General features: G+C 45.2%; 1 long non-coding RNA gene across 1 annotated transcript; it reads right to left on the bottom strand.

Annotated features, from left to right (window-relative positions):
- Positions 1 to 1,858: 1,858 nt before the first annotated feature.
- Positions 1,859 to 22,567, bottom strand: LOC121287925. The gene is made up of 5 exons (XR_005945273.1): positions 22,459 to 22,567; positions 18,935 to 19,021; positions 15,712 to 15,868; positions 13,564 to 13,661; positions 1,859 to 2,116 (listed from the first exon to the last, which is right to left on the bottom strand). It is a non-coding gene; the product is annotated as an uncharacterized LOC121287925 (long non-coding RNA).
- Positions 22,568 to 25,136: the final 2,569 nt, after the last annotated feature.

Genomic DNA, 25,136 nt, shown 5'->3' with positions numbered 1-25,136 from the left:
TCTAAAGAAGGGGCTTACAGATGGCCAATAAAAGCAGACATTTAACAATGGACTGTCAAGGATTCAGCTAAAGAAAGAAACCCCACTTCCCCCCACCCCATCCAAAAATAAAATGATTGGCTATTCTCAAATCAAACAGGGTAAAGAGCTCAGACAACATCCTAGTCTCAAGGAGAGGGCAGGCCATGGTACCTCAAATGAACAGCAATCCTTTGGACGCAAGCGTTCAGATTCAAGGGTTTAGTCCCCATCCACATTCAAAGTTGGGTCAGAAAAATGTGTAGAAAAATAAGGGAAACTTGTATTTATAAGGACACCTCAAAACGCCTTATAACCAAAGTACTTTTTGAACTGCAGTCCGTTATAATACAGTAAACACGGCAATCATTTCATGCACAGCAGCCTCCCAAAAACAGCAATGAGCTGGGACAACCCTCTCACCCCAAGAGTCAATGAGAGATTAAGAGAGTGGGCCTGTGCTCTCTGGTGTTTAGAAGAATGAACAGTGATCCCATTGAAACACTGGCCTCTGAGTAGGTGGATGCTGAGAGGCTTTTGTCCTGACTGGGTAATCTAGAACTGGGGACAATGTCACAGGAGAAGAGGCTGGCCATTTAGTGCTGTGAGGAGAAATTTCTTTGAATTTCTCAAAGGGTTGTTAATCTTGGAATCCTGTACCCCAGAAAGCTTAGTCATGGAGTATATTCAGGCTGAGACTGATATTTTTGCACTAAAGGGAATCTAGAGATTTGAGAACACAGTGAGAAAGTGGAGTTGAGGCAGAAGATCAGCCATGGTGTTGAATGGTGGAGGAGGCTCTAGAGACCAAATGGCCTACTCCCACTCCTATTTCTTATAAGTAATGAATAGATAATGTGTTTTGGTTATGAGGGATAAACGTTGGCCAAACCACACTCCTCTGCTCTCCTTCAAATGGATGGACATAGTCCCATCATTCTAAGAGGACAGTTTAACATTTCATCTGAAAGAGGAAACTGCAGCACTCCTAGTACCACATTGGTACAGTCTAAATTGCATGCTCAAGTGTCAGGAGTGGGATCTGGATCCACCACTCCCATCTTCTGTCTCTATGGTTTTATGATTGATGGGGCTGGCTGGGAGTTGTTAGTGAAGTTTAGGGATTGGGTTGAAAATGCAGCAACACCACACAAGATGAGCACAATCAACAGGTGGGAATCCATCCTTTATCCTGGTAGAGAGCGGGGCCACATGTTGGAAGCAAATCATTGAATCATTTAGAATCACAGAATGGTTATAGTACAGGAGGAGGCCATGAAGGCCTGTTGTGTTCTTTATTGGCTCTCTGCAAGAATTTATAGCCCCACCCCTGCCTTTTCCCCCGTAGCCCTGAAATGTTCTTCCTCTTCAGATAATCATCCAATTCTCTTTCAAAAGCCTCAAGTAAATCTACCCCCACTGCGCTCTCAGGCAGTGCATTCCAGATCCTAACCACTCACTGTGTAAGAATGTTTTTCCTCAAGTCACTGTTGCTGATTTGGCCAATCGGGGGACAGGACACATCAGATTAATATCTGGCTTTGAACGATTCTGGGATTGGTCTCAAGTGGGTGGGAGAGAAGCAAGTTAACCTGTACACAAGGTCAATCCAGACATGGGCACGTGTGAGGATATCACAGTCTGGCCCTATTCTCACCCCTTGCCATCTCCAGCACATGTTACTGGATAGACAGCACAAGCACGATCCCTGGCTGAAGCTTCCACCCTAGAGCCCCGATCCTCCATCTCTGGCCTAGGGGCATCAGGCTAGCTCAAGCAACTGAATTGCAATGAGTCAACTCAGGCGCTTTTACTTTTTGTTTTAGTCAGCAACTAACTAGTGACCTCTTCACTACTCTGGGAGGAAGAACAGGGCAAGATGGAAAGAAGCAGAACCGAGGAAGGGGAGAAGAGGAATGAGTGAAGTTACTCATCTATACCTACCTTTGACGGTGGAATAAATAGGCTGCACACACCACCTGTATCATGAATTTCATTGAAGCTGTTTCAGTTTTAAAAATTCGCTACTGATTGCTGGTCCTATGGAAGATATTAGAGCTGGTGATCTGGAGTGCCTGTTCAATATTGTTTCCGAGCCCTGTGAACACAAGTAGGCAGTGTTTAAAATGAACAACTAGCACAGTTACACTGCAGTCACTTCTCAATATTTGCTACTAATTCTCCTGCAATATCCAAATACTGAAGCATTCACTCAGTGCACAAATACAAGAAATGAGCATATAATTCCCATTAAACAATTCCCAGGCCAGTCTCTGCAAATCCACTGGGAACCCTGGCTTTGTTTTCCAAAAGCACACTCTACTCCTAACTGCAGCACACTCCATGGACTGAGGTACTTAACACATTGTATACATCACAGAACAGACAGCATGTACACACAGTCCATTCACTCCAGAAAAACATTACAGAGTCAGCATGAGTCACACAGCCACAGAAGGGGTCTTCCAGGCCAGATCGTTAGGCCACTCAAACCCAAAATGCTTCCGGCTCCCTCCACACCCCCTCATAATTTCAGCATAGTGCAATTATGGGGTGTGCAACAAGATTGCACATCAACCCTTTGAACTGTGGAAAAAAAAATTCAGCAGGTGCAATGTTCAACTCTTGCTCTTTCCAATTTGCCTTGTCGTTTAACACAGGGATGACCAGTGGGCCTGGTCAGACGATAAAACAAAATGAATAGCACAATAAGTATTTCCCATGGTGTTAAAACGTATGTACTCGCACCATCATATGGTGAAGTAGCCCAGCGACGACATTTGTTTGACAGCAAGGCATTTAGCACGTTTAAAGATTTAGTCTCAACAACCTGCACATTTAATCCAACTGCTAGTTTAAAATAGAAGTGCTTGGGATCTTTTTAACACATCTCAAAACCAGAAGCATCCAGCTTGCAACATGGCAACCACAAGGTTCCCGAGCCTCGACAGTCAGGCTCTTGAAGGCTGGATACCCCAGTCTTATTTTTACCATTAAATTTCTGACACACAATGAAGCCTGGTTGGAATTTTGAGAGTCTGGAGATTTGAAAAGAGCTGTTCAGAGTCCTCACTTGTTGGCTAAGTCCAGAACCACAGCGCTGAAAATGATTAGTATTATGAATCTCAGATATAAGGAAAGTAATGGGATCCTGGATTTAAACTTGATCGGATTGTAGTCTTTTTGCAACCCTGGTGTAAAATTGGTTTCAAAAAGAGTGACAGAATACAACATGGAATGTGAACTGATGTGAAAGGGCATGGGGGACAAAGTGGGTGGTTTAGCAACCTCCCATCCACTTTCAATCACAGTCAGTCAGTTTGACTCACCACCAGCCTTCTCACCTCAGAGGCAGAGACTTCACTGGTTCAAGTCTCAAGCACGTAATTTGCAGCGGCACTTCTGCACAGTACTGAGTGGGAGCTGCTTTGTTGGAGCTTTAAATCAGATGTTACATTAGATTGGATGTAAAAGATCCACTGGGGTTATGGGAAGGAGGACATTGGAGCTCAAGGTGTTGTGGCTCATATTAATCAACCAACACTAGGGCTCGAGTAATTCAGATAAAACCTAATCACGATTAACAATTTTAATCACCTTATCCTTGGTTTCATCTGTGGCAACATTCTAACTTGCAGACCATGAACAGGAATCCATTGAGCAGGAGGCCAACTGGGCCCCAAGGCTGATGGGAGATGGGGCCTTCAGCTGGCCTCAGGCTCTGATGAACATCACTGACTGCTACTCCTGCAGTCACCCTGGCAACGGGGCAGCAGGACATAATGGTTGTGCATGCAAAGACGAAGATAAGCTTTGCATGTGCATAGAAGCTTACGGTTAGGTTAGGATTTTTAAAAAATTGTTCATGGGATGTGAACCACCCTCTTGAACTGTTGCAGTCAATGTCATGTAGATACACCCAGTGAGTGGTGCAAGGGAAGGAGTTCCAGGACTTTGACTCAGCAACAGTGAAGGAGCGGCGATATTATTCCAAATCAAGATGGTGTATGACTTGGAGGGGAACTTGCAGGTGGTGTCTGCTGCCCTTGTTCTTTAAGGTTGTGGATTTGGAAGGTGCTATTGAAGGAGGCTTGGTGCATTGCAAGTACCTCAAACTAGGGGCACAGCAGTAATGTTTCTAGCTCATAATCCAGAGGCCCAGGGAAATGTTCTGGGAACATGCGTTCAAATCCAACCATGGTGGACTCTAAATTCAATTAATTAAAAAATCTGAATTGAAAGCTAGGCTCAGTAATGGTGACCAATACACTATCAATTGCTGTAAAAACCCATCTGCTTCACTAATGTCCTTTAGGGAAAGGAAATCTGACTTACCTGGTCTGGTCTACATGGTTGACTTTTAACTGCCCTTCGAAATGGCCTAGCAAGCCACTGAATTCAAGGGCAATTAGGGATGTACAACAAGTACTGGTATTGCTAATGATGCCCATATCTCAAACAATAAGATTTTGGGGAACACCACTGACAGTCAATTCCTCCACACATTTACACCAAGCATGGAGGCAGGAATAAGAGAAAACCGCTCTCCGCATCTAGGCAACTGCAATGGAAAGATTCCCAGCTGTTCCAAGGGGGAAAACTGAGGCTCACAGAGATTGCACCGGAGCCACGGCTCCAACACCCTCTTCTACCTTTGGTAGTGGTACATCACTTCTGCAATTCCTTACAGGGCAAGCTCATCTTCACCTGGTCACTGACCATCATGTAAAATGGGGCAGATTACAAAGAGGGGGAGCAGTCCCTAATATTTTTCTGTACCTCAAGTATGACAAACTTGCACATTACTGGTGGGGCACCCAAAGGTGAAAAGAAGTTTATGTGAAGAAGTTGAAAACAAAAATAGATGTGCAGTGAACGAATAGGATGGGAGATAAAAAATACCCACGCCCACAGACATGCATACGGAGCTTTCTTTGGACTTGGGACAGTGGGCGTCTGGGGAGGAGGTTGAGGCAAGGAGTGAAACTCTATCTGCCAATCAGCCCTGAAGGTGGCCCTGAACAGAAAGAACCAACTGTACTGAGCTAGAAAAGCAGACAGAAGAGATAAAAATACACTGGCCACAAGGTCACACAGTAGTGTTAGCTCTGATTAAACCCAGCTCTAAAAAACGCAGCTTCCATGGCCCTCTTTACTGCCTTTGCACAGGCCTGTTTATCGATGGACTTTCACAGCAAACTGCTTAGCGACCAGGATATTCGCCTCTCCACACTTAAAACCAAAGTGGCCAGAACATTAGGAGACCCCTGACTGAAAACAGTTGCTTAGCTGACCATGTGACTTTTGTGTTGATGCGCTTGAGCAAACAAGCTCATTTCCACCCTGGCAAACTGAGTGCATTTTTACTGATCTTTAATTTGGGCTCCTCACAGTGGAGCTGGGAAACTCCTCCACCAAATCTTGCAATGCGATAATCTTACACTGACCGAGATCCAGTCACAGAGCAAAACCACCTCACTCAGCCAACAATAATTTATATCCAAACAGGTCAAGGATGCCAATGTTGTACTTATACTGCATAACATAAGTGCTGACCAGTCCTAGGTCCACAAGACCCAACAAATAGCCTCACAAGATGACCCTTACTGTGGAAAAGTAGAGAAAAATGTGAGAATGACATCAATGGATGCCTTTTAAAAAAGAAAACTGCTATTATTTACTTGAATCCATCTTAATTGCAGTAGAATCTCTCATTAAAAATAAACTGCCACACAAAATCTTCTCAATTTTGAGATTTACCCCAAACATAATCATCAACAGATGCAGTAGCCAACTGCAAGAGACTCAAGGCTTGTAAAATCCTTAAATTCAGAAAGGCAGCTCACATTCACCTGACTAGTCAGCCATTTTGCTGCCACCTGGGTTCAACATTAACGTTAAGCTCGTTGAGATTTTTCACAAACACATTCCTTCCGCAGTATCTCCCCCCACACCCCGCACCACAAAAACTGCCAATGTTAATTTGCAACTTGGAGAGAATTGACCAGCAGGGCCCTGCCTGGCAAAGTACACGTTACTACCTTGCATGTGGTCACATGGCTTCATCCATGTACAGGCACCAACATTGTACACAGAAGTCGAATAATTCAGTCCAACGTTCCAAATTTCTCCTATGATTCTCTTAATTCATCACTGCAAATTGATCAGACAAGAATGGTAGACTTAGAAGGAGCGCGTCATCCCCAGTATTATACTACCCACAATGCTCTCTCCAGGCAATGTTTGGGAGGGTAAAATTTACAACAGTACCGTGGAAAGTTTTTCACTATTTCAAGTGGACTCCCTGTGGAAATTTAACTACACTGCAAACTTCAATATACTAGATTATATAGACTTTTACTCAGCTCTACATTATGACAACGGGTATACCTTTCTCACACCTCTCATCTTCCCAAATTATCTGTTTTTAAACATTTCCTGCTAGCCCATCCCCAACAAGGAATATTCAAGTTTTTAAAACTGGAATTAACTCTTGTCCCAATAATTCACTGCCCCTCATAATTAGCCCTGCATATTCACGTTTCATCACAGCACTTAATCTAATATGAGATAATGTGCCAAGCCTCTTCTCTGGCAGAACACCAGATAGCACACATTATTTCCTTACACCACTGGGCTTGGGAGCTTCCCCATTTTCCCAATATTTCCACCCCGAGCTTCAGTATTGGTTGGGACTGGGTGGGGAAACAGCAGTTTGCTAGTACACACAGGCTCTGCCGATTCATCCACTGTTGCAAATACTGCCTTCTCCCTGTCATAGGCACAAAATATAAATGTCAATCTGCTCTTGAGCTAGCACTGTAACAGCAAACAGGTGAGTCCCTGACCCCATCACCCTCCAGCCCCCATCTCAATTTTCTCTCCCGAAGGCACTATCGCTTAAAGAGCAACAAGTGTGAGCGGCTGTTTGACCAAGTTTGGTGCCCGTCCTCACATGATGCCAGGAGTTACTGGATAGCAGGGCAGAAGTGGTACAACTGACTGGGTTTTTACTTGACCAAGAATCTACACCTGGGTTCAGCCTGTTCCGATGGCTCCGTACTACAGGGGGCACCATATATACTAGATCAGACACTGTTTACCCCATATATGGGTTCTGTCTCAAGTCTCTGATTAGCAGTCCATCTTCCCCATCGCTCTCCTTCCAATCTCAGAGCATGTCTCATATGTGTGAGCTGATGGTAGGAACAAAGGAGAGGCAATATAAAATAAAGGTTACAATTCTAAAAAGGGAATGGTGGTACAGACAGACCCAAAGGTACATGAGCACAAATCATGGAATGTGGCAGGACAGGTTGAGAAGTGGTTAATAAGGCACCTGGGATCCTGGACTGCATAAACAGAAGCAAAGAGTACAAAGCAAAGAAGTTATGAAGAACCTTTATAAAACACTAGTTCAGCCTCAACTAGAGTATTGTGTCTAGTTCTGGGTGCCGCACTTTAGGAAGGATGTAAAGAGGGTGCAGAAAAAGATTCACAAGAATGTTTCCAGTGACGAGGGACTTCAGTTACATGGATAGATTGTTGAAGCTCTGGCTGCTCTCCTTAGAGAAGGTTGAGGGGAGATTTGATAGAAGTGTTCAAAATCATGAGTAGTCTGGCCAGAGAGGCTACAGAGAAACTGTTCCCATTTACAAAAGGGTCGATAAATAAAGGGCACCAATTTAAGGTGATTGGCAAAAGAACCAGGTGATTTGAGGAAAAATGTCTTACGCAGCAAATCGTTAGGCTCTGGAATGCACCACCCGAGAGTGTGCGCGCAGCAGATTCAATTCTGGATTTCAAAAGAGAATTGGTTAAGCACCTGAAGGCGAAAAAAACTGAAAGGCTGCAAGCAAAACTCGGAATGGAACTGAGTAGCTCTTACAGAAAGCTGGCAGAGACATGATGGGCTGAATGGCCTCTTTGGTGCTGCAACCAGTTCTATGATTCTACTTGCATGTCCTAGTTGGCCTGAACTGCAGCACCCATAAAGTGCTGATCTTACTTGAACAGTATGCAGTCCATTATGTTACCCTAAAAGGACACCAAACCAAGGCATCAATGGCAGAGCTGCGGCATGGTTAACCTCAACAAGGTGATGCAACTGGGGCTCAGTTGGTAAGGCTCCCTTTTGAGTCAGAAGTCTCACTCCAGGGAGCTGAATACAGTGTGCTGCACTGTTGGAGGTGTCACTTTTTGGATGAGATGTCTGCCCTCTTGGTGGATGTAGAGAACCCCATAGCAATATTTCAAAGAGCTGGCAAGATCTCCTCAGTGTCCTGGCCAATATTTATGCTTCAACCAACACTACTGAAAACAAATGATCTGGCCATATATCTCATTGCCATTTGTGGAAGCTTGCTGTGTAAATTTGCTGCCGTGTTTCCTACATTAGCGATTACAAGTCAGAAAGTACTTCACTGGAAGTAAAGAGCTGAGGCATCCTGAGGTCACAAATGAATTTTGAGTTCTGTAGAGGGCACTTCTTGAACTCCTTATTTGTTCTAAGTTCTTTTACAATAAGTATACCCTGAAAGCCATTGCTCATGCCCCTATGGGTCTTCGGTGAGCCTAATGTTACCATGGATCACCGACAAGCTGTACTAGCATTTCCTTAAATAACTCTCGAGATTGTAAAGCCTGCATAATCGTTTGTCACATGCAGTTTACACTTGAAAATGTCCTCTCTGATGTCTGGGCCTCTCATTTACAATGCTATGTGAATGACCTGACCTGAATTAAACACTGAATGACATCTGATCAGTGAAACCCCAAAAACCTTAGCCACCAACAGTGAGCCTTCAGCCATTTAGGCCCAAGCTCTGCAATTTCCTACCTAAACCCCTCAGTCTCTCTCTCTCTCCCCCTCCTTTAAGACATGCCTTCAAACCTACCTTTATGACCAAGCTTTTGACCACCTGTCTCCTTCTTTGGCTTGGTGTCAATTTTTGTCCGATTGTGTTTAAATTAAAGGCACTACATAAATGCAAGCTGCTGTTCTTGATTTGTCAACTATTACTATACTGGCCTTTTCTAAGTCACCCCGTGCTAATTAAATTCTATTCAGTATAGACTTACGTCTCACATTTCTAATCCACGCAAAATATTTTACCACCACAATTACAATAATCCAAATCCTTCTGAAAACCCTTTTCTCTGTCCTGCTCTTTCTACTGGGGGGGCATCAACCCTTCAATTTGCTGTCATTAAGTGCGTTGTGAGTTCATCAGAAAATGTGACAAGCTTATTCAGGTTACCCTTGCACATTAGAAGCAATGGGGGCCCTGCACTGACCCCTGGGGGAGAACTCCGCTTAACACCTGGCCCCAGTCTGACATAATGCCTCTAACAAGAAACTGTTTTCTCCGTAAAACACATACATCTTACCTCCCTGTGTTCAAACCCAGAATTGAGTTTATTAAAAAGAGCAGTTAACAGAATAGATTAAAAGAAACACAAGGATTCCTAGATCACCCAGAACGGAGGATGAAGTGACTGGTTACAAATCGGTTTGGGATAAGCAGCCTCAAGCAGCAGATAATAAGCGCGACTTGGGTTACCGCGGCAACGTTTCCAGGGACGTCCAGAATTCGTACCAGTCAGATGACCCTCAACTTCTGGCGCCATAGCAGCAAAAAAACAGATTTGCAAGGAATAGGGCGTGGATTCACAAAAGCAATTGCTCAGCCAACACCTATCAATCCCCAAATCAGGTCACGACTGATTAAAATCCCGTTTGTCAATTCTTTTCATCGCCCCCAGTCCCAAACCTCCCACAAAAACAATCACCCTCTCCATAATTATGCCAAAGTTAGCTACACAGACCAATATTTCAACATGGTTTGTTCATTTAATAACGGATGGAAGCTGATAAAGGCGTTTTCTCCAGGTCTACATCTTCACAAATTGGCTCTTCCTCAGGCTGCACTCCATCTACCAAATTGAACTCTCCACTGAACAGACTGACCAACTCCTGTTGATTTTGCAAGGCCAGCCAGACTCAACATTCATTGTCCTCTGGCTGTACCCCCATGAGAGGCAAGTCAAATCTTCTTCCACCTGTGGCTCAGCAGGAACCAATCTCACCTCAGCTTCAGCATGTCGTGGTTGCCACTCCAGAGTCTTGAGCACAACATCCCAGCTGACACTCCAATGTAGTACTGAAGGTGTGCTGCAATATCAGAGGTACTGTTTCTCAGATGACGTGTTAAACCAAGGCTCTGTTTGGCCTCTCGGGTGGATGTAAAAGATCCCCTGGCGCTATTTTGAAGAGTAGCAGGGGAATTATCCTCAGTGTGCTGCCCAATATTTATCCCTCAACCAACATTACTAAAACAGAATTCTCTGGTCATAATGTCCTCACTTATCACCCCACCAGCCTCCACATTCAAAATATCATCCTCCGCCATTTCCGTCAACTCCAGCATGATGCCACCACCAAACACATCTTTCCCTTCACCCCCCCGGCAGCATTCCACAGGGATTGTTCCCTCCAGGACACCCTGGTCCACTCCTCCATCACCCCGTCCCACGGCACCTTCCCATGCAACCACAGAAGGTGCAACACCTGCCCCTTTACATCCCCCCTCCTCACCGTCCAAGGGACCAAACACTCCTTTCAAGCGAAGCAGCGCTTCACTTGCACCTCCCTCAATTTAGTCTACTGCATTCGCTGCTCCCCATGTAGTCTCCTCTATATTGGAGAGACCAAACGCAGACTGGGTGACCACTTTGTGGAACACCTTTGGTCTGTCCGCAAGCATGACCCAGACCTCCTTGTTGCTTGCCATTTCAACACACCACCCTATTCTCATGCCCACATGTCCGTCCTTGGCCTTTTGCAATGTTCCAGTGAATCTCAATGCAAACTGGAAGAACAGCATTTCATCTTCCGACTAGACACTTTACAGCCTTCCAGACTGAATATTGAGTTCAACAAATTTTAGATCATGAACTCTCTCTCCTCCATCCCCACCCCCTTTCCGACCCCCCTTTTCCAATAATTTATATATTTCTTTTCCCACCTATTTCCATTATTAAATGTATTTCCATCCATTGTTTTGTCTCTACCTTTTAGCCTATTTCGATCCCTTCCCCCCTACCTCACTAAGGCTATCTGTACCTTGCTCATCCTTTCTACCCTTAATGTCACCATTAGCACATTTCTTAGCTAATATCACCACCATCAACACCTCTTTGGCAAAAGATGTCATAAACAAAAGAACAATCTCCACCTATCACTGGCCCTCTATCCAGCTCTACCTGTCCCATCCCCCCTTAAAGCAGCTTATATTTTACCTCTTTTCTATTTTTCCTTGATTCTGATGAAGAGTCATCCGGACTCTAAATGTTAACTGTATTCCTCTCCGCAGATGCTGTCAGACCTGCTGAGTTTTGCCAGGTATTTTTGTTTTTGTAACTGGTCGTATTGCTGTTTTTTGGGAACTTGCTGTGTTTATATTAGTTATTGTGTATCCTGCATTACAACATTACAAAAAAAAACTTTACGAGCTGTAAAGCGTTTTGAGACACCTCATGGCTGGATTGAATAAATCTAGAAATTGCAAGGAGGTGTATTTTTCCACATTTCATGAAAATGCCCAACAATCAAGTCTTAAGGATTAATACCATAACCCTTTGCTGTAATCTACACCTGCTCCATCAGTTCAACCAAGTTCTGATCTCCCTCATGCTGAGGAGACTACAGGCCTTAACCCCATGATCCTATCCCCCCACCCACGAGCATCAGGGCACAATATTTCCAGCCTTTTCTCCATTTTCCACACTCGCAAGAGGTTCTTCTCTCTCTTCCCTCTCGCTGCGGCAAGCACACCTGTAAACAGCTCAACTCACTGACTACTGGCAGAATGCCAGTAAGCAGCCTTGAATTGCTCTACAACAGAAATATTTACACAAAACACACCACTCAGTTCTACCTCTTGTGTACTTGGCACTCCTCAGAAGTGTCAAATGCTGCAGCTCCTTAATACTGTCAACTGGGAGCTGGACAAGTAAGGAAATGGCAGACTCTCTGCTCACAGTGGAGCAAGAGGACAAAATACAAGCAGTACAAGGGAACCTAAAAATAAGTCAAGGAGTGGGCTTAGTTTATTAAAAATATGGCAATGGGGAAAATAATGGGACCTAAGATAGACAAAACTTCAAGGCGTGGTGGTTTCTAGACTGAGAGTGGGAGGTAAATGCTGAGGAAATTGCAGGTGCATTAGTCTGAATTTCCAAAAGCTAAGTAGATTCAGGGATTGTACTTTTAGATTGAAAAATTGTAAATGTCACTCCATCATTTAATGAGGGAGGGAGGGAAAAACTAACTAACTACAGATCTGTCAGTTGTGGGGAACTTAACTGGAATCTATCATTGGCTGAGCATTAGGACAAGTAGGAGCTGGTTAGAGTCAGCACGGATGAGGTGAAACAACAGCTATAGGATCAAACCTTTTTTGGATTTCCCTGGTCTCTACGGCCCAGTGACTCCTTGGGTGAACGTGCAGAGCCAAGAGAGAACCAACTTTCAATAAAATAGCAAATGAGCAAAGTTCCCTCTGCAGCTTAGGCACAGAAACAGCCAAAAGTGAGAATTACACCCGGATCCCAATGGATCATTTTTGACCATCTCAAAAGGTCATGAAAGAGGATCTTATGGGGACGTTCTGAATCCAACTCTTGGTGAAGACTGTCCACAGTACAACGCAACTCGCAACTAAGGGAGAGTGCTATTTAACTGCACACAAGTCACTGGAACAGAGGCAGGATTGTCCAAGTTCTGTGCCTTTATAGAACATGTAGCAGTATTTGCACTTGCGATGCCATGGCATACAAGGCTATGCGCCTAGTGCTGAAAAATGGGATTAGAATAGTTAGGTACTTGTTTGACTGGCGCAGACTCCATGGGCCAAAGGGCCTTTTTCTGTGCTGTAGATCTCTATGATTCCAAGTATACTATAGCAGCTCAAGAAGAGGAAGCGCTTCTATGTAAAGCTTAAATCCAGATTTCCATAAATTTCTCCTATTTCAAGTCAATGACGACTAACAGCTCTTGGCATTTGGAATGATGATGGAATCATCGAGGCAAGGCACTTTCCAAATTTTGAGAAGTCGGCGATTTAATGAGAGAAAACCCCCTGAAGAAATATAGGAGTGACTCAAGGTGCCAGGGGCTGGCACTCTTAGCATGTTGGGGAATCCCTGGAATTCTCACCAGTCAGCCTCTATCCACTGAAGTGGATGGATGGGAAATCACAGGCTGCCTGGCCGACTTGCGAAAACATGCTCCCTGTGCACACTGCCACTCACCAGGAGTGCTGGACTGCAGGCTTGCCCCTTCTAAGTGCAAACAAGTACCAGTTACTCATTAGCCAAATGCAGCCTCTCCCTGCAGCAGGGGTAATGTCCCAATGAGGCATACCATGTGGGGCACAGGAGGACAGTTTTATCAACAAGCCAGCACAGCACTCAAGAGCAAAAATATGGAGGCATCACAATGGAACACACCTGCTCAAAGCAGAGGCATAAAACAACACTCACCTCATCTACCCAACATCAGCCATTTTATGTTCACTCCACTTCTCCCTCTCAGAGAGGCTCAACTTGTTAGTGATGCTCGTCACATTCTGGGAGGTATCCTGAAATAAGAAAGTAATTTATTGTAATTCCTCTGCAGCATTTACTCGTGAATTTCAATTCAGTCACCAAGGTTGGAGCAAGAGCCAAGTGAGCCTAAAAACAATGAGCACGCAGAGCAGTGGCTCAGTTTTACAGTTCGTCTCCAAGTCAGAGGGCTATGGGTTCAAGTCGCACTCCACAAACACTCCAGTACAAAATCTGGACTGGCACTTCGATACTAAAGGGGTGCTGAGTTTTGGATGAGCCTCTCAGGTGGACATAACCCTGACAATAGTATCCTCAATAAACATCACTAAAACAGATCATCTGGTCAATTGCACTTTGTGGAACCTTGCTGTGCACAATCTGATTGCTGCATTTCCTGCACTACAGCTGGCTGCATTTCAATGACTGCAAAAGGGACCTTCCCGACATTGTGAAAGGCATTATGTAAATGCACATATTTCTTTCATGCCAGGTAGTATCTGCCAGAGCAGATGACCCCTGCAAAGTGCATGCGTGTGAACTTTGGTGAGCACTGGGTGAGGAAAGGCTATCTTGCCCTCTACACAATCACTGACTAAGCTCACAGTAAATCATGGGCATCAGAAGGCAGAACATACCCATGGAGGAGTCGATCGCTACAGGAGAAGAGAGAAGTAAAAAAGAACCAGATATAGATCAGAACAAGCTCCATCTTTACAGCCAACTGTGGGCCCAGGCGCTGCATTTCACACTGACCAAACTAGGCCTCATTCACTCCAAGAGCAAGAATATGCTGATTTGAACACGTTATTTCAGATAGGCCACAACCACCATCATCTTCACAAGTTCAAGGTGAGGGGCAGGAGGTTTAGGGGGGGGATATGAGGAAAAACATTTTTACCCAGAGAATGGTGACGGTCTGGAATGTGCTGCCTGAGAGGGTGGTGGAGGCAGGTTGCCTCACCTCCTTTAAAAAGGATGAGCACATGGCACATCATAACATTCAAGGCTATGGTCCAAGTGCTGGTAAATGGGATTAGGTAGATAGGTCAGGTGTTTCTCACGTGTCGGTGCAGACTCGATGGGCTGAAGGGCCTCTTCTGCACTGTGATTGTGATCGATTGGCAAAATACTCAGGAAATCTAAAGCAGCAAACCATTACTTTGTACTGATTTTCTATGCTGGAGATGATGGGGGAAATAAAGAAAAAGTCAAGTATAGGATTGCAACCCATTGGCCAGCCAAGATATGGAATTATTCAGAGGAGAATATTGCCCAATGATATGGCCTGACAAGAGCAGGCGATATGCTGCACTGCCCAGATTGTCAGAAGAAAATTTAGTATTGGATGTATTTCACTTTAACTGCCCAGAGCACCTTTCCTCAATCTATTCATGCAAGTTAAAATTTTTTGTTCAGATAACATACAAATTAGAAAGAGTAGACTGCTCAGCCGCTCAAACCTGCTCCGCAATTCAATAAGATCATGGCTGATCTGATTTTTACCTTGGCTTCATATTCCCACCCACTCCAATAACCCTTCACCCCCTTGGTCATCAAGAATCTGCCTCTGCCTTAAAGATATTCAAGGATTGCCTCAAACACCTTTTGAGGAAGAGAATTCCAAAGTCTCACGACCCTCCGGCAAAAATTTTTCCCTCATCTCTGTCCAAAATGGGTGACCCCTTATTTTGAAACAGTGACTCAGAGTTCTAGATTCTTCAAGAGGAAGCATCCTTTCCACATCCACCCTGTCAAGTCCCCTCAGGATCTTGTATGTTTCAATCAAGTCACCTCTTACTCTTCTAAACTCCAGCGGTACAAGCCCAGCCTGACCAGCCTTTCCTCATAAGACAACCTGCCCATTCTAAGTATTAATCTAGTAAACCCTCAGAGCTGCTTCTAATGCGTTTACATATTTCCTTAAGTAAGGAGGCCAATACTGTACACAGTGCTCCAGATGTGGTTTCGCCAATGCCCTGTAAACTGAAGCACAAACTCCCTACTTTTGTATTCAATTCCCCTCGCAATAAACAATAACATTCTATTAGTTTTGCTAATTACTTGCTGCAACTGCATACTAACCTTTTGTGATTCATGTGCTAGGACACCCAGATCCCTCAGATCTTCTACAGCTTCAGAGATGTTTACTGGTAGGGTTTATTGAGTGACAATGTGAGGAACTGAATTATCATTACAGATAGTCAGATAAACTCGGATGGACTCAAGCGAGCTGTCAAACCTGAGAGGAGAGATGGCTTAACGTTAGTGGAGATACAACAATCGGAGCACTTACAATTGTTTCCAGGCTGAGGGAGTGGGAAAGGAGAACTAATCAAAGTTCCCATTCCAAACTGTTACCCAGCTACCTCTGGCAGAAAGCACTATGCGAGCACAACACTGGGACTATGGTCACAGTTCTCCTCCCTGTCAAATAGCTTAATGGCACTCATGATGTACCAGTCACACAGGAAGGATGGCCACTTGAAAGCTGTTGGCACCCACTGAATAATAGCATGAGGCAACTCCATCAGGGGCAGTGCGAGGAAAAAACAGGGAGGGGAAAATTCAAGGTAGAAATCGCTCTGCCAAATGCTTGGCTCTCATTCCAGACCCAAACCAAATTAGGACAGGGACTATCCAAAGACTGCAGCAATACTGCTGCTTCAGTGACCGATCTAATCACTGAATGTGGAACATCAATGACTTCGTTTGGAAGGTTACAAAACAAAAACAAATCAATATCATTTTGCAGAGAAAAGATGGTGGAAAAACAACTCAGAAGTCCTTCAGTGTTTCCATAGTGATAAACAAACCTCAGAAACTAGCACATTTAGCCATAGTCTTATGTAGCACCTGATAGAGTTAAGTGCACATTTAGCTAAGGTCTCCCAATAAGAAATTAAGACTCACTGTGCCAGCCTTAATCTTAAGGTTTCCATATGTCTTGTTGAGGGTACAAAGTGCTCAGTACCAAAATAATTATTTTTTTGGTGAGAGGGTGAGGTTAAGTAATACCAGGAGGTAGTTATGCTGTCCTTTCCTACCCAACATTCCAGGCCAAATCCAGCTTTTTACCATCACCCCTTGCTCAAAGGGTTTGACTGGGGTGATGCCTAGGGTATTTTAAATCAGTTCTTATAAATCCAGGCTGTAGCACAAAGCCAAAATGACAAATATTCAGGCTCAAGAGAGAGCATTAAGCGAACATTAATCCAGACATAGAGGGTAAAGGCAGCGCTCACTTTGACATGTCTAGCAAACACGTTGACCGCTCGTGATCAAGTAACTCAGGCTTTGTCACTCCAGCCACTTGGATCAGTAAGTTAACGGACCAAGAATACCTTAGCAACCTCAACTCGGATCCAAGGACCAAAGGCTTGGCTGTTTTTTTTGCTGCAAATCAAAAGGGAAATTTCGGTTAACTTTTTTGATTGCAAATTGGCATCAATGGCCTTGGACTCAGGAAGGCAAAATGAAGAGTGAGCCAGAGTTCCTGTTCCTGGCGCTGTGACTATTGGTCAGAGGGAGCTTGTAACGGACTCCGCCCCTCTCACTCATACCCACCACCACAACTATCTATTAATGCTCCTACACTCAGAATCCATGAAGAATAGCTGTCTGAATGAGAGACTGTGGGGCAATTGGCACTTATATAATCATACATCAGCTTGAAGATGGAAGGGAAAGGATTGGAGCAGAGAAACCTCTTAACAATCAAACATTAAGCTGTCGCTTCAAATTTTAATGATCTGTAATTATTGCATTTCATAAGATTCAGATGGCTCATCCTTGAAAACTGTGGCAACACAGTACTGTTTCTTCCCCACACCCCCTTCTAAAATTTACAGGATTTTCAAACAAACTTGATGTCATCTAGAAATTACTCCCCACCCTCACTATTTTCCATCTTGGATGTTCCACATCTGGATCCTTTGCCTGGGGTTCTCGATTTAAAGCCACCCCTGTCCTGTGAGGCTTACCCTCTCTGGATTGACTTTCAGCTCTCTATTGTCTGTTTAGCAGGATACATGATCTGGTGGTTTCCTGCATCCAATCTACACAACAGAAAATGCGAGTTAGCATGGATTTGGGGGGGGGGGGGGGGGGGGGGGGGGGGGGGGGGGGGTGGGGGGGAGAGAGAATGAAACAGCAACATCCTGTTAAGAAGAAACCTTATGACTCAGTGCAGATGTCTCTTGACTGAGCTCTATTAAAAAAAGTCACAACAGTCTACAAGAAAATGCAGTTTGCATTACATTTCAGTGACCACCAACAAATGAGCCTGCAAGAGGGAAGAGACAGTGGGGGAATGGGTGGGGAAGGAAAGAGGAGCAAGAACAGAGAGCACAAAGGCAGAGAAACAAGAGAACAGAGAGGAGAGAAGGTTAGAGGAAAGATATAGATACTGTCTCAATCAGGTCAACCTCTCAATCCTGTCCGGCTACAAGAATCGAAACTTGCAGAGACCACAGTTTGCCTATAGCCAACAAACTCCTCCCACCCTCCCAGATCCATCAAACTCTTTCATTCTTCCTAGTGACAGAACCTTAGATTTAGGCGGAAGCAAAGCTTCTGATCTTCCACACATTTCCAATTCACTGACGTTCCTCACACTGGCCCAGTCTGTGTTTCTTAAATCATTGTCGCCACATTCAGATGACTACAGAATTTCATTTTTTTTTAGGAAAACAACTTTCAAACTTTTCCACAGGGGGCTGCGAAGGGAGGTGGTTAACATTCAGCTGTTAGCAAAAGTCCAGGGAGAAGATTTTCGTTTAAATTCTCAATTGCTCCCTCGCCCTTTTTTTTTGGCTGGCATGGAGCATCTCGAGTGCAGTCTCTCTCCACATGGCTGTACAGGAAGCTCCGCTCAAAGATCACTTTCAACTCCCCCACCCCTTTGCCCCCCTCTTGTGGCCTGCATTTGAGCCCAAACCCCACAGGCTTGCAGAGCAGCCAGACAGGGCTGGCCATCCAAGCAGTGAGCAATAACCTACTCAGCAGAAGGAAACATTTTATTTTCCAAGGAATAAACTTTCAACAGGTTTACCATTTTATTTTAAAAAAATACACCCCCTTAAAGTAAGGTAGAAAGACTTGTATTTATATAGTACCTTTCACAACCTTAGGTCTTCCCAAAGAGCTGTACAGCCAATTAAATTCTGGCAGAAGCGTAGTCACTGGTGTACTGTTGTGGTGAGCTCGGCATCAAAGTCATGCACAGCAAGATCCCACAAACAGCCAGACCAGATAACCTGTTTGTGGAGGTAGTTAGGGATAAATTCAATTGATCACTCTGACTCACCTTGGGACATCCTAATTTGAGGCAATTCTCACAGCTCAGAGTTTCTGCTCAGTTGGATACCATTAGACACAATTGGCCTCATTGAACCTGGATCAGAAGGGAAAGGGCAAGGAGTAAAACAACAGCAATGATTTTACGGCTGATCACTATCTCCAGCGAATTCTACTGGAAAATGTCAGGGCGAGGCCCAATCCAGGCTCCGAAGTGAATTATGGGCTCACATGCCACGTTTTTGGTGGGATTTCATTCATGATTGGTCCATTCTGGTGGTCGGGGAAAGGGGGTTAGGAAGAGCAGGTGGTGGTAACTTCAAAATGGCCCAGAGGTACCCAGGTGTCGTGACCTCGTCAAGTGGGAAGGTACCTCAGCAAGAGCGAAGGTCCTTGGAGTGGGAGTAGAATGAACCAATACAAATTACTGTAGTCAAATCCATACATTTCGAGCCAACGGCTCTTTCAATGGCTGATTAACTTCACAATTGGGATCACAAATTCACTCAGTCATTGCAGGCGTTGAGACTGCAGGACAGGTTTAGCATTCCTTACATTCAGATTGGGGCAACCAGTTGGGTTTTTTTGTTCCGACTACTATACTGTAAAATAGTGGCCATACAAGCTTGTCCAAGACTTCTCAAATTGTTCATCAGTGACACAAGCTGTGAGCAAAAGGCAGTGAGTAATGGCAAAGGTGACGCTCACTGAAAATCTCTCAGTCCCATCCAACGCAAGGATTCATCACTCAGGCCAGGAATAATTCACCTTGAGTCACATCAGTCACTCACATGCATTCTACACCCAGTTCTGCACAGTGCAATGCAGCACAACTTTGTGGATAGGACTGCAATGTAAATAAGGTTGTACCAGAGCCTGAGGCCTGCCACCACGAGGAGATATCTGTTCCCCACTAACCACCCCACCCCCCAAACCCAATCCACAGCTGGAAGTAGTACAGCAAAACTGGGAAAAGACGGAAGTGGGCCCTGGCAAAGCCAGAAGTTACAGGCCAACATTACAAGTACTTAACCCAGAGTACAGTCCTATAAGGCAGTGGCCTCATCACTGGCCTGCTTGGGACCTCCTCTACAACAATGACTATATTTCAAAATTAATTAAAGGTTGCCTAGTGTTTTGGGATGTTTCAGAGCAGGTTATATAAATTCAGAGCATTTCACCCTCAGTGAGCCCTATAAAGCAGCTCTGAGGCGAGCAGGACCAGAGAGATGAGAGGATTGCGCTACTCAGTAAAAATAAAGCACAGCCACATTCCCACTATTCTGGCATTATGGCTTCCTACTTCAATACAAGATGGTCTGTCATTTAAAGGCATGAAATTGTTGACACTTTTCCAATGCTGAGACAGGGGAGTATACTGCAAAACACTCAAAGTGAACCAGGTTTGCCCAAGGAACAGGCACATGGAATTCAAAGCAGGGAATGAACATGGGCACCTCCTTCAGGGAGGCAAAATTGAAATTCTTCCAAATTCCATACCTGGTCAGCATCAACATCACCCCCTCCACATACCACCCTACCACAGTTTAAACCTAACCCACACACTTGTCACCTCCAGACTTAACTGCTCCAACTGTCCCCTCAAACTCCAGCTCACCCACCCTCCCCTTCAATCACCCAGAATGCCAATGAATCACCACTGACACACACTGGTTTCCTATCTCTCCAATACACACTTCCTCAGCTTCATCCACATTCACAAACCCACAATGGTTTTAATCCACTTCCTTGTTCAACCACCTCCTTGACACCCCCATTGCCTTTTTTCCTCCAACTCTGGGTTCCTGCACATTCCTACTCTCCCTGTTCCAGAGCTTTCATGAGTCCTACCTCCCTGGAACGCCTTGCCAGAACTCCTCCCCCCAGCCTATTCGACCTTACTTTCCATCACAACTCTCAAAATTGTCTTTACACTGGCTCCTCTGGACACCTCTCCACACCAAAAGGCATAGCTGCATAGCTCAGAAAGCATGCTACACAGGGTTCATAGGTGTGGCAGACTGAAGGCTTAAACCTTCCTCAGTAAGAAAATGAGCCACGAGGGAGCAAAAAGTAACCCTGGGTTTGATCGCTGGTTCTGAGCCCGAATGGCAGTCACGGGCCTCAGGGTGCCGCAGCCTGGGTGCCTCCTGAGTTGGAAAGTGCACACACACTTGGACGTTTTTGAGGAAGGCCAAGAAGAGGTTTGAGTCGAACATGTGGAGATTTGGGTCAAATCCAGCAGCCGAGGAACCTGCTGGAGCCAGTGGTTCATGGGGAGAGCAGTAGATACCAATCACAGGGGCACTGGGGCGAAAGTGCGCTGGTTCACTGCTTATTTTGACCAGTAATTCATACTGAGCCCCCGTCCTCAAAAGGAGTTGCGTGAAAATCCACCGTCGATCATCAGAAAATTTAAGTGGAACAATATCCGGGCATGGGGCAAAGGGCAAGGTTGTTTCCGAAAAAAAAAGTACGTTTAAAATTGGTCGGATTCGTCTCTCACGCACACCACACGTCTAAACTCCCGGCTCGTTTAAAAAAAAATTTGGCGAGAGGACGGATGGGATGCCCGATCCCCGGAAAAATATAACTCATGTAAAGAAAATTAGGGAAAGATTTCGCATGAACTTTGCGTCCAGTACATGCGCCGAAAGGGCTGGGATCTGTGCAGAAAGGCGCGCGTCTGTTGTGATTTGAACCGTACGGTTAGTTCTGGAGGGAGGGTGGGATTTACAACTATAATGCCCACATTCTACCACCACCCCCGCCTCCCCCCTCCTCCTCCCTCCCTCCCCCGCCCCGCATGCTGCTGGTTTCATTTCCCCTTTCGGTTTCAGGTTCCCTTCCTTTTCCAGCCATTTGCCCTCTTACGAGTCTTGGTGCTGCACTTTCTTGTGCCTTTGTTTCATACTTCAGGAGGGGGGGGGCGGGGTGTGTGGGGGTGGAGGGGGGAAGAAGAGGAAAGAGAGAGAGGGGAGCATGGAAAGGCCACAAGCCGGAAGAAAGGCCTGCTGCAACTCAACTTAACAAAAGTGGCGCACTTCAGCCAAAGCTGCCCGAGCCCCAAGCGTGCACAATCTCTGTTTTGTTGGGGGAGGGTGAAAGAAGGAGGAAGGAAATATTTTTTTTAAAAAACGGCTTTAAAAACAAAACCTGCAACCCATCTGCAACAGATAAACAAAACTGAATCCCACCCGGAGCGCAAGAGATCGAAGGCAACAATTAGACGGAGAGGAGAGAGAGAGAGAAAGAAAGCGACGGTGCCCCTTCTTCCCACGTGTTTGCGCCTCTGCCGCGATCAGCCCGAAACTTACAAGCCATGGAACTTACAATGTCCGGACGTTCGAAAATGGAACGCGGGACGGCAACAATGTATCGAGCGCTGGAACCTCGGCTACCGCAACGTTCCATCCCTGCTCGGCGCCTCCATTCATAAACCCCACTCAGACCCAAAACCAGACAGAGGGTGGGGAGGAGGAGGGGGGGAGGGGGCAAATAAAAGGAAGGGGGGGGTATCCAGACTTTCCTCACCGCACCGCCTTTTTTTAAGCACTCCGGCCGTCCCCCTTTACGCTGGTGTTCCTCAACATCCGATTCAAGGCTTTCTTCGAGTTTTAAATTGATTTTTATCACAATTTCCTATATGTGGAGAAAAAAAACTCAAGCCACATGGAAATAGACGCAAATTGTGGCTGCAAAATAGTAAGAGAGGGAGGGAAGGGGAGGGGAGGGAGGAGGGGTAGAAAGCTGTGATGTCACGGGGCTTGCCAATCAGTATGCAAAAAAAAATCCAGTCGGTTCCCATTTAATTTCATGGTTTCTTGATGTAAGGCTTCCCGACCCCAAGCACGGGAAGCATTATGAACTGCATGTCCCTCGTAACAATCAGAGGTGCAAGCCCGAGAGTTCAAACGCTCTTAAAGGGCTGTTAAGATTAGCTAATTCCTATCCCCACCCCTCGACACCACTCCGCAAATTAAAAAAACCACAAAAGTTAGTCTGTAGTTCGAACGGGAATCGTGAACAGCAGCTCTCGTGAAAATAGATGCCCGAATACAGCGGGATAACTTTTCGAATGCAGGAAAAAGTTATCAAAATATTCCGAGTGTTTATTTGCACCCACGTTAAGGGAAATGGCTCTAAAGCCCGTTTCCAAGGCAAACTATGAAACCTCCCGGAATTGCTTAAACCCCCTCGCTGCCTTGGCGAATTTAAACTGATATCTCTCACCCGCCCAATGTTTCCTTTCCACTGGGCGCCGTTCAAACTGGGAGGCAGACATGGGTTTGAGGAGCCCCGCTGACATCTTAAAAGCCACTCCAGTCCCCGCCCTCGTTAAATGGTGTGCTTTAATTCAGGCTTCCCCGCAGCGTTTTAATTGCTCCCACCGGCAGGAGTAAGAGACTCGCCCTGTTTCCACTTGAGCCCCGACTGAAGCTGGAGAAACGCACCACCATTGGAACTGCAACAATAACATTCTCATTTGAAAAAATAAAAATGTTTACAGCTTCTCAGCGTGTAAACAAACGTGTTTGACAAGATGGAGCAGCCACCAGAAATCCAGATTTAAAAAAAAACACGAAAATAGGTACAGCCACTAGGGGAAATGACACAAGTGTTATTTAGGAAACATTAAACACTGTTTAACAAAGTGGAATTTGCACACACTATCATTTGAAATCTCAGCTTTCGCATCCTGTCAGTAAACATAAATACAAGAACAAAGGACCACTTTTCAACATAAGAGTGAATGCAAGATTGCAACAATTGATTTTTAACGTGAATCGGTAGAATTGGAATACTTTCATCTCCCCCTAAAAAGTTTTCAGCGTGTTGAAATAAAGACAGGTACAAAAGCATTCCTGCTGGTCCAGTAGTTAGTTTTCCCTCAACTAGATAGAAACAGGGCACAGAGATGCTGAGCTTGCCTCAATGGAAATAATTTTCACCCCTCCTTTACTTTCAGAAGGATACCTGGCCTAACAGGGCTAAAATTATGAAGGCAGATTGGCCAAATTTGGTTTGTTTGTGTCTTGAGTTTAGAGGAATGAGTCATAAATTAATCAAGGTGTCTGAAAGTTTAAAAAAAATCGATAAGCTAAATAAAGTAAGAACTATTCCCTCTGCTGTGGGAATCCTGAACAAAAGGGGGCATAATCTTAAAATTAGAACCAGGCCGGGAAACAGTGAAATCAGAAAGCACTTCTTTCACAGAAAGGGTAGTAGAAGACTGGAACTCTCTCTCTCTCCCTAAAGGCTGTGGATGTTGGGTGAATTGGAGCTTTCAAGACTGAGATTGATAGGTTTTTTTGAGTCAGAGTTTCAAGTGTTATGGGCCAAAAATTGGGTAAGTGGAGTACAGGTACAGGTCAGCAATGATCAAACTGAATGGCAGAACAGGCTCAAGGGACTGAATGGCCAACATCTTTGCTATGTTCCTATATGTTGCTATAGGATTACATCGCAGGCAAGTGCCACCAGCTGAAGAAGATGGATGGCTGAGGCTGCATCATTTGAATTCATACTGTCCATTTCTAGGCATACCTCCCCCACCAGCCCTTAGCTCCAGGGATGGGCCATGGGTCTACAAATCCACCCTCGCAAACACATGGGCTGACAGGGTAGCTGTTTTTAACCAGTATAAATGGAGGACACATTTAGGACCAATGGAGCTGGCTCCAATTTCAGTCAAAAGCAGCTTCCCAACACAAACCAACTGCTGCAGATGTTTGGTGCCCAAAGGGAGTGAAGGATCTGGGAAATAAGAGAATGTGCATGTTAAGCTTGGCATAACACAACCAGGGATAGAGTAAAACTCTCTCTGCTTTGCCCCAACCTCAGCGGGCACCTCCTACTGCACCAGTAGAGCACAATTCCCTCCCTGGGAGGCCACATGATACAGAGTCAAGGTGTCCGCCATTCCAATTTAAACAGGATAAGTTTCCCAAATCAGGTTAGACCAGGCACCTTATTGTCCCTGTGAGTGGAATCCCAATGAGGGACAGCTTTTTTGGCTGCCGAACTCCTGCCCACTGGGAATTAGATGGGCACCATCCACACTCATTTACACCTACAACCAGCAGCCACAGGAGACTTTCATCCCATCGGCTAGGGCTGGGGTTGCCATCCATGCCCCATAGGGTCACCACCTAATCCACTGCAGCACAGCTGAAGATGGGTAATTCTTGCCTCTATTTGCCTGGGGAAGG

The sequence above is a fragment of the Carcharodon carcharias genome, chromosome 2, assembly GCF_017639515.1.
Source record: "Carcharodon carcharias isolate sCarCar2 chromosome 2, sCarCar2.pri, whole genome shotgun sequence".
NCBI classification, from domain to species: domain Eukaryota; kingdom Metazoa; phylum Chordata; class Chondrichthyes; order Lamniformes; family Lamnidae; genus Carcharodon; species Carcharodon carcharias.
The sequence above is the reverse complement of the archived record's forward strand: the minus strand, read 5'-3'. Positions and strand labels throughout refer to the sequence as shown.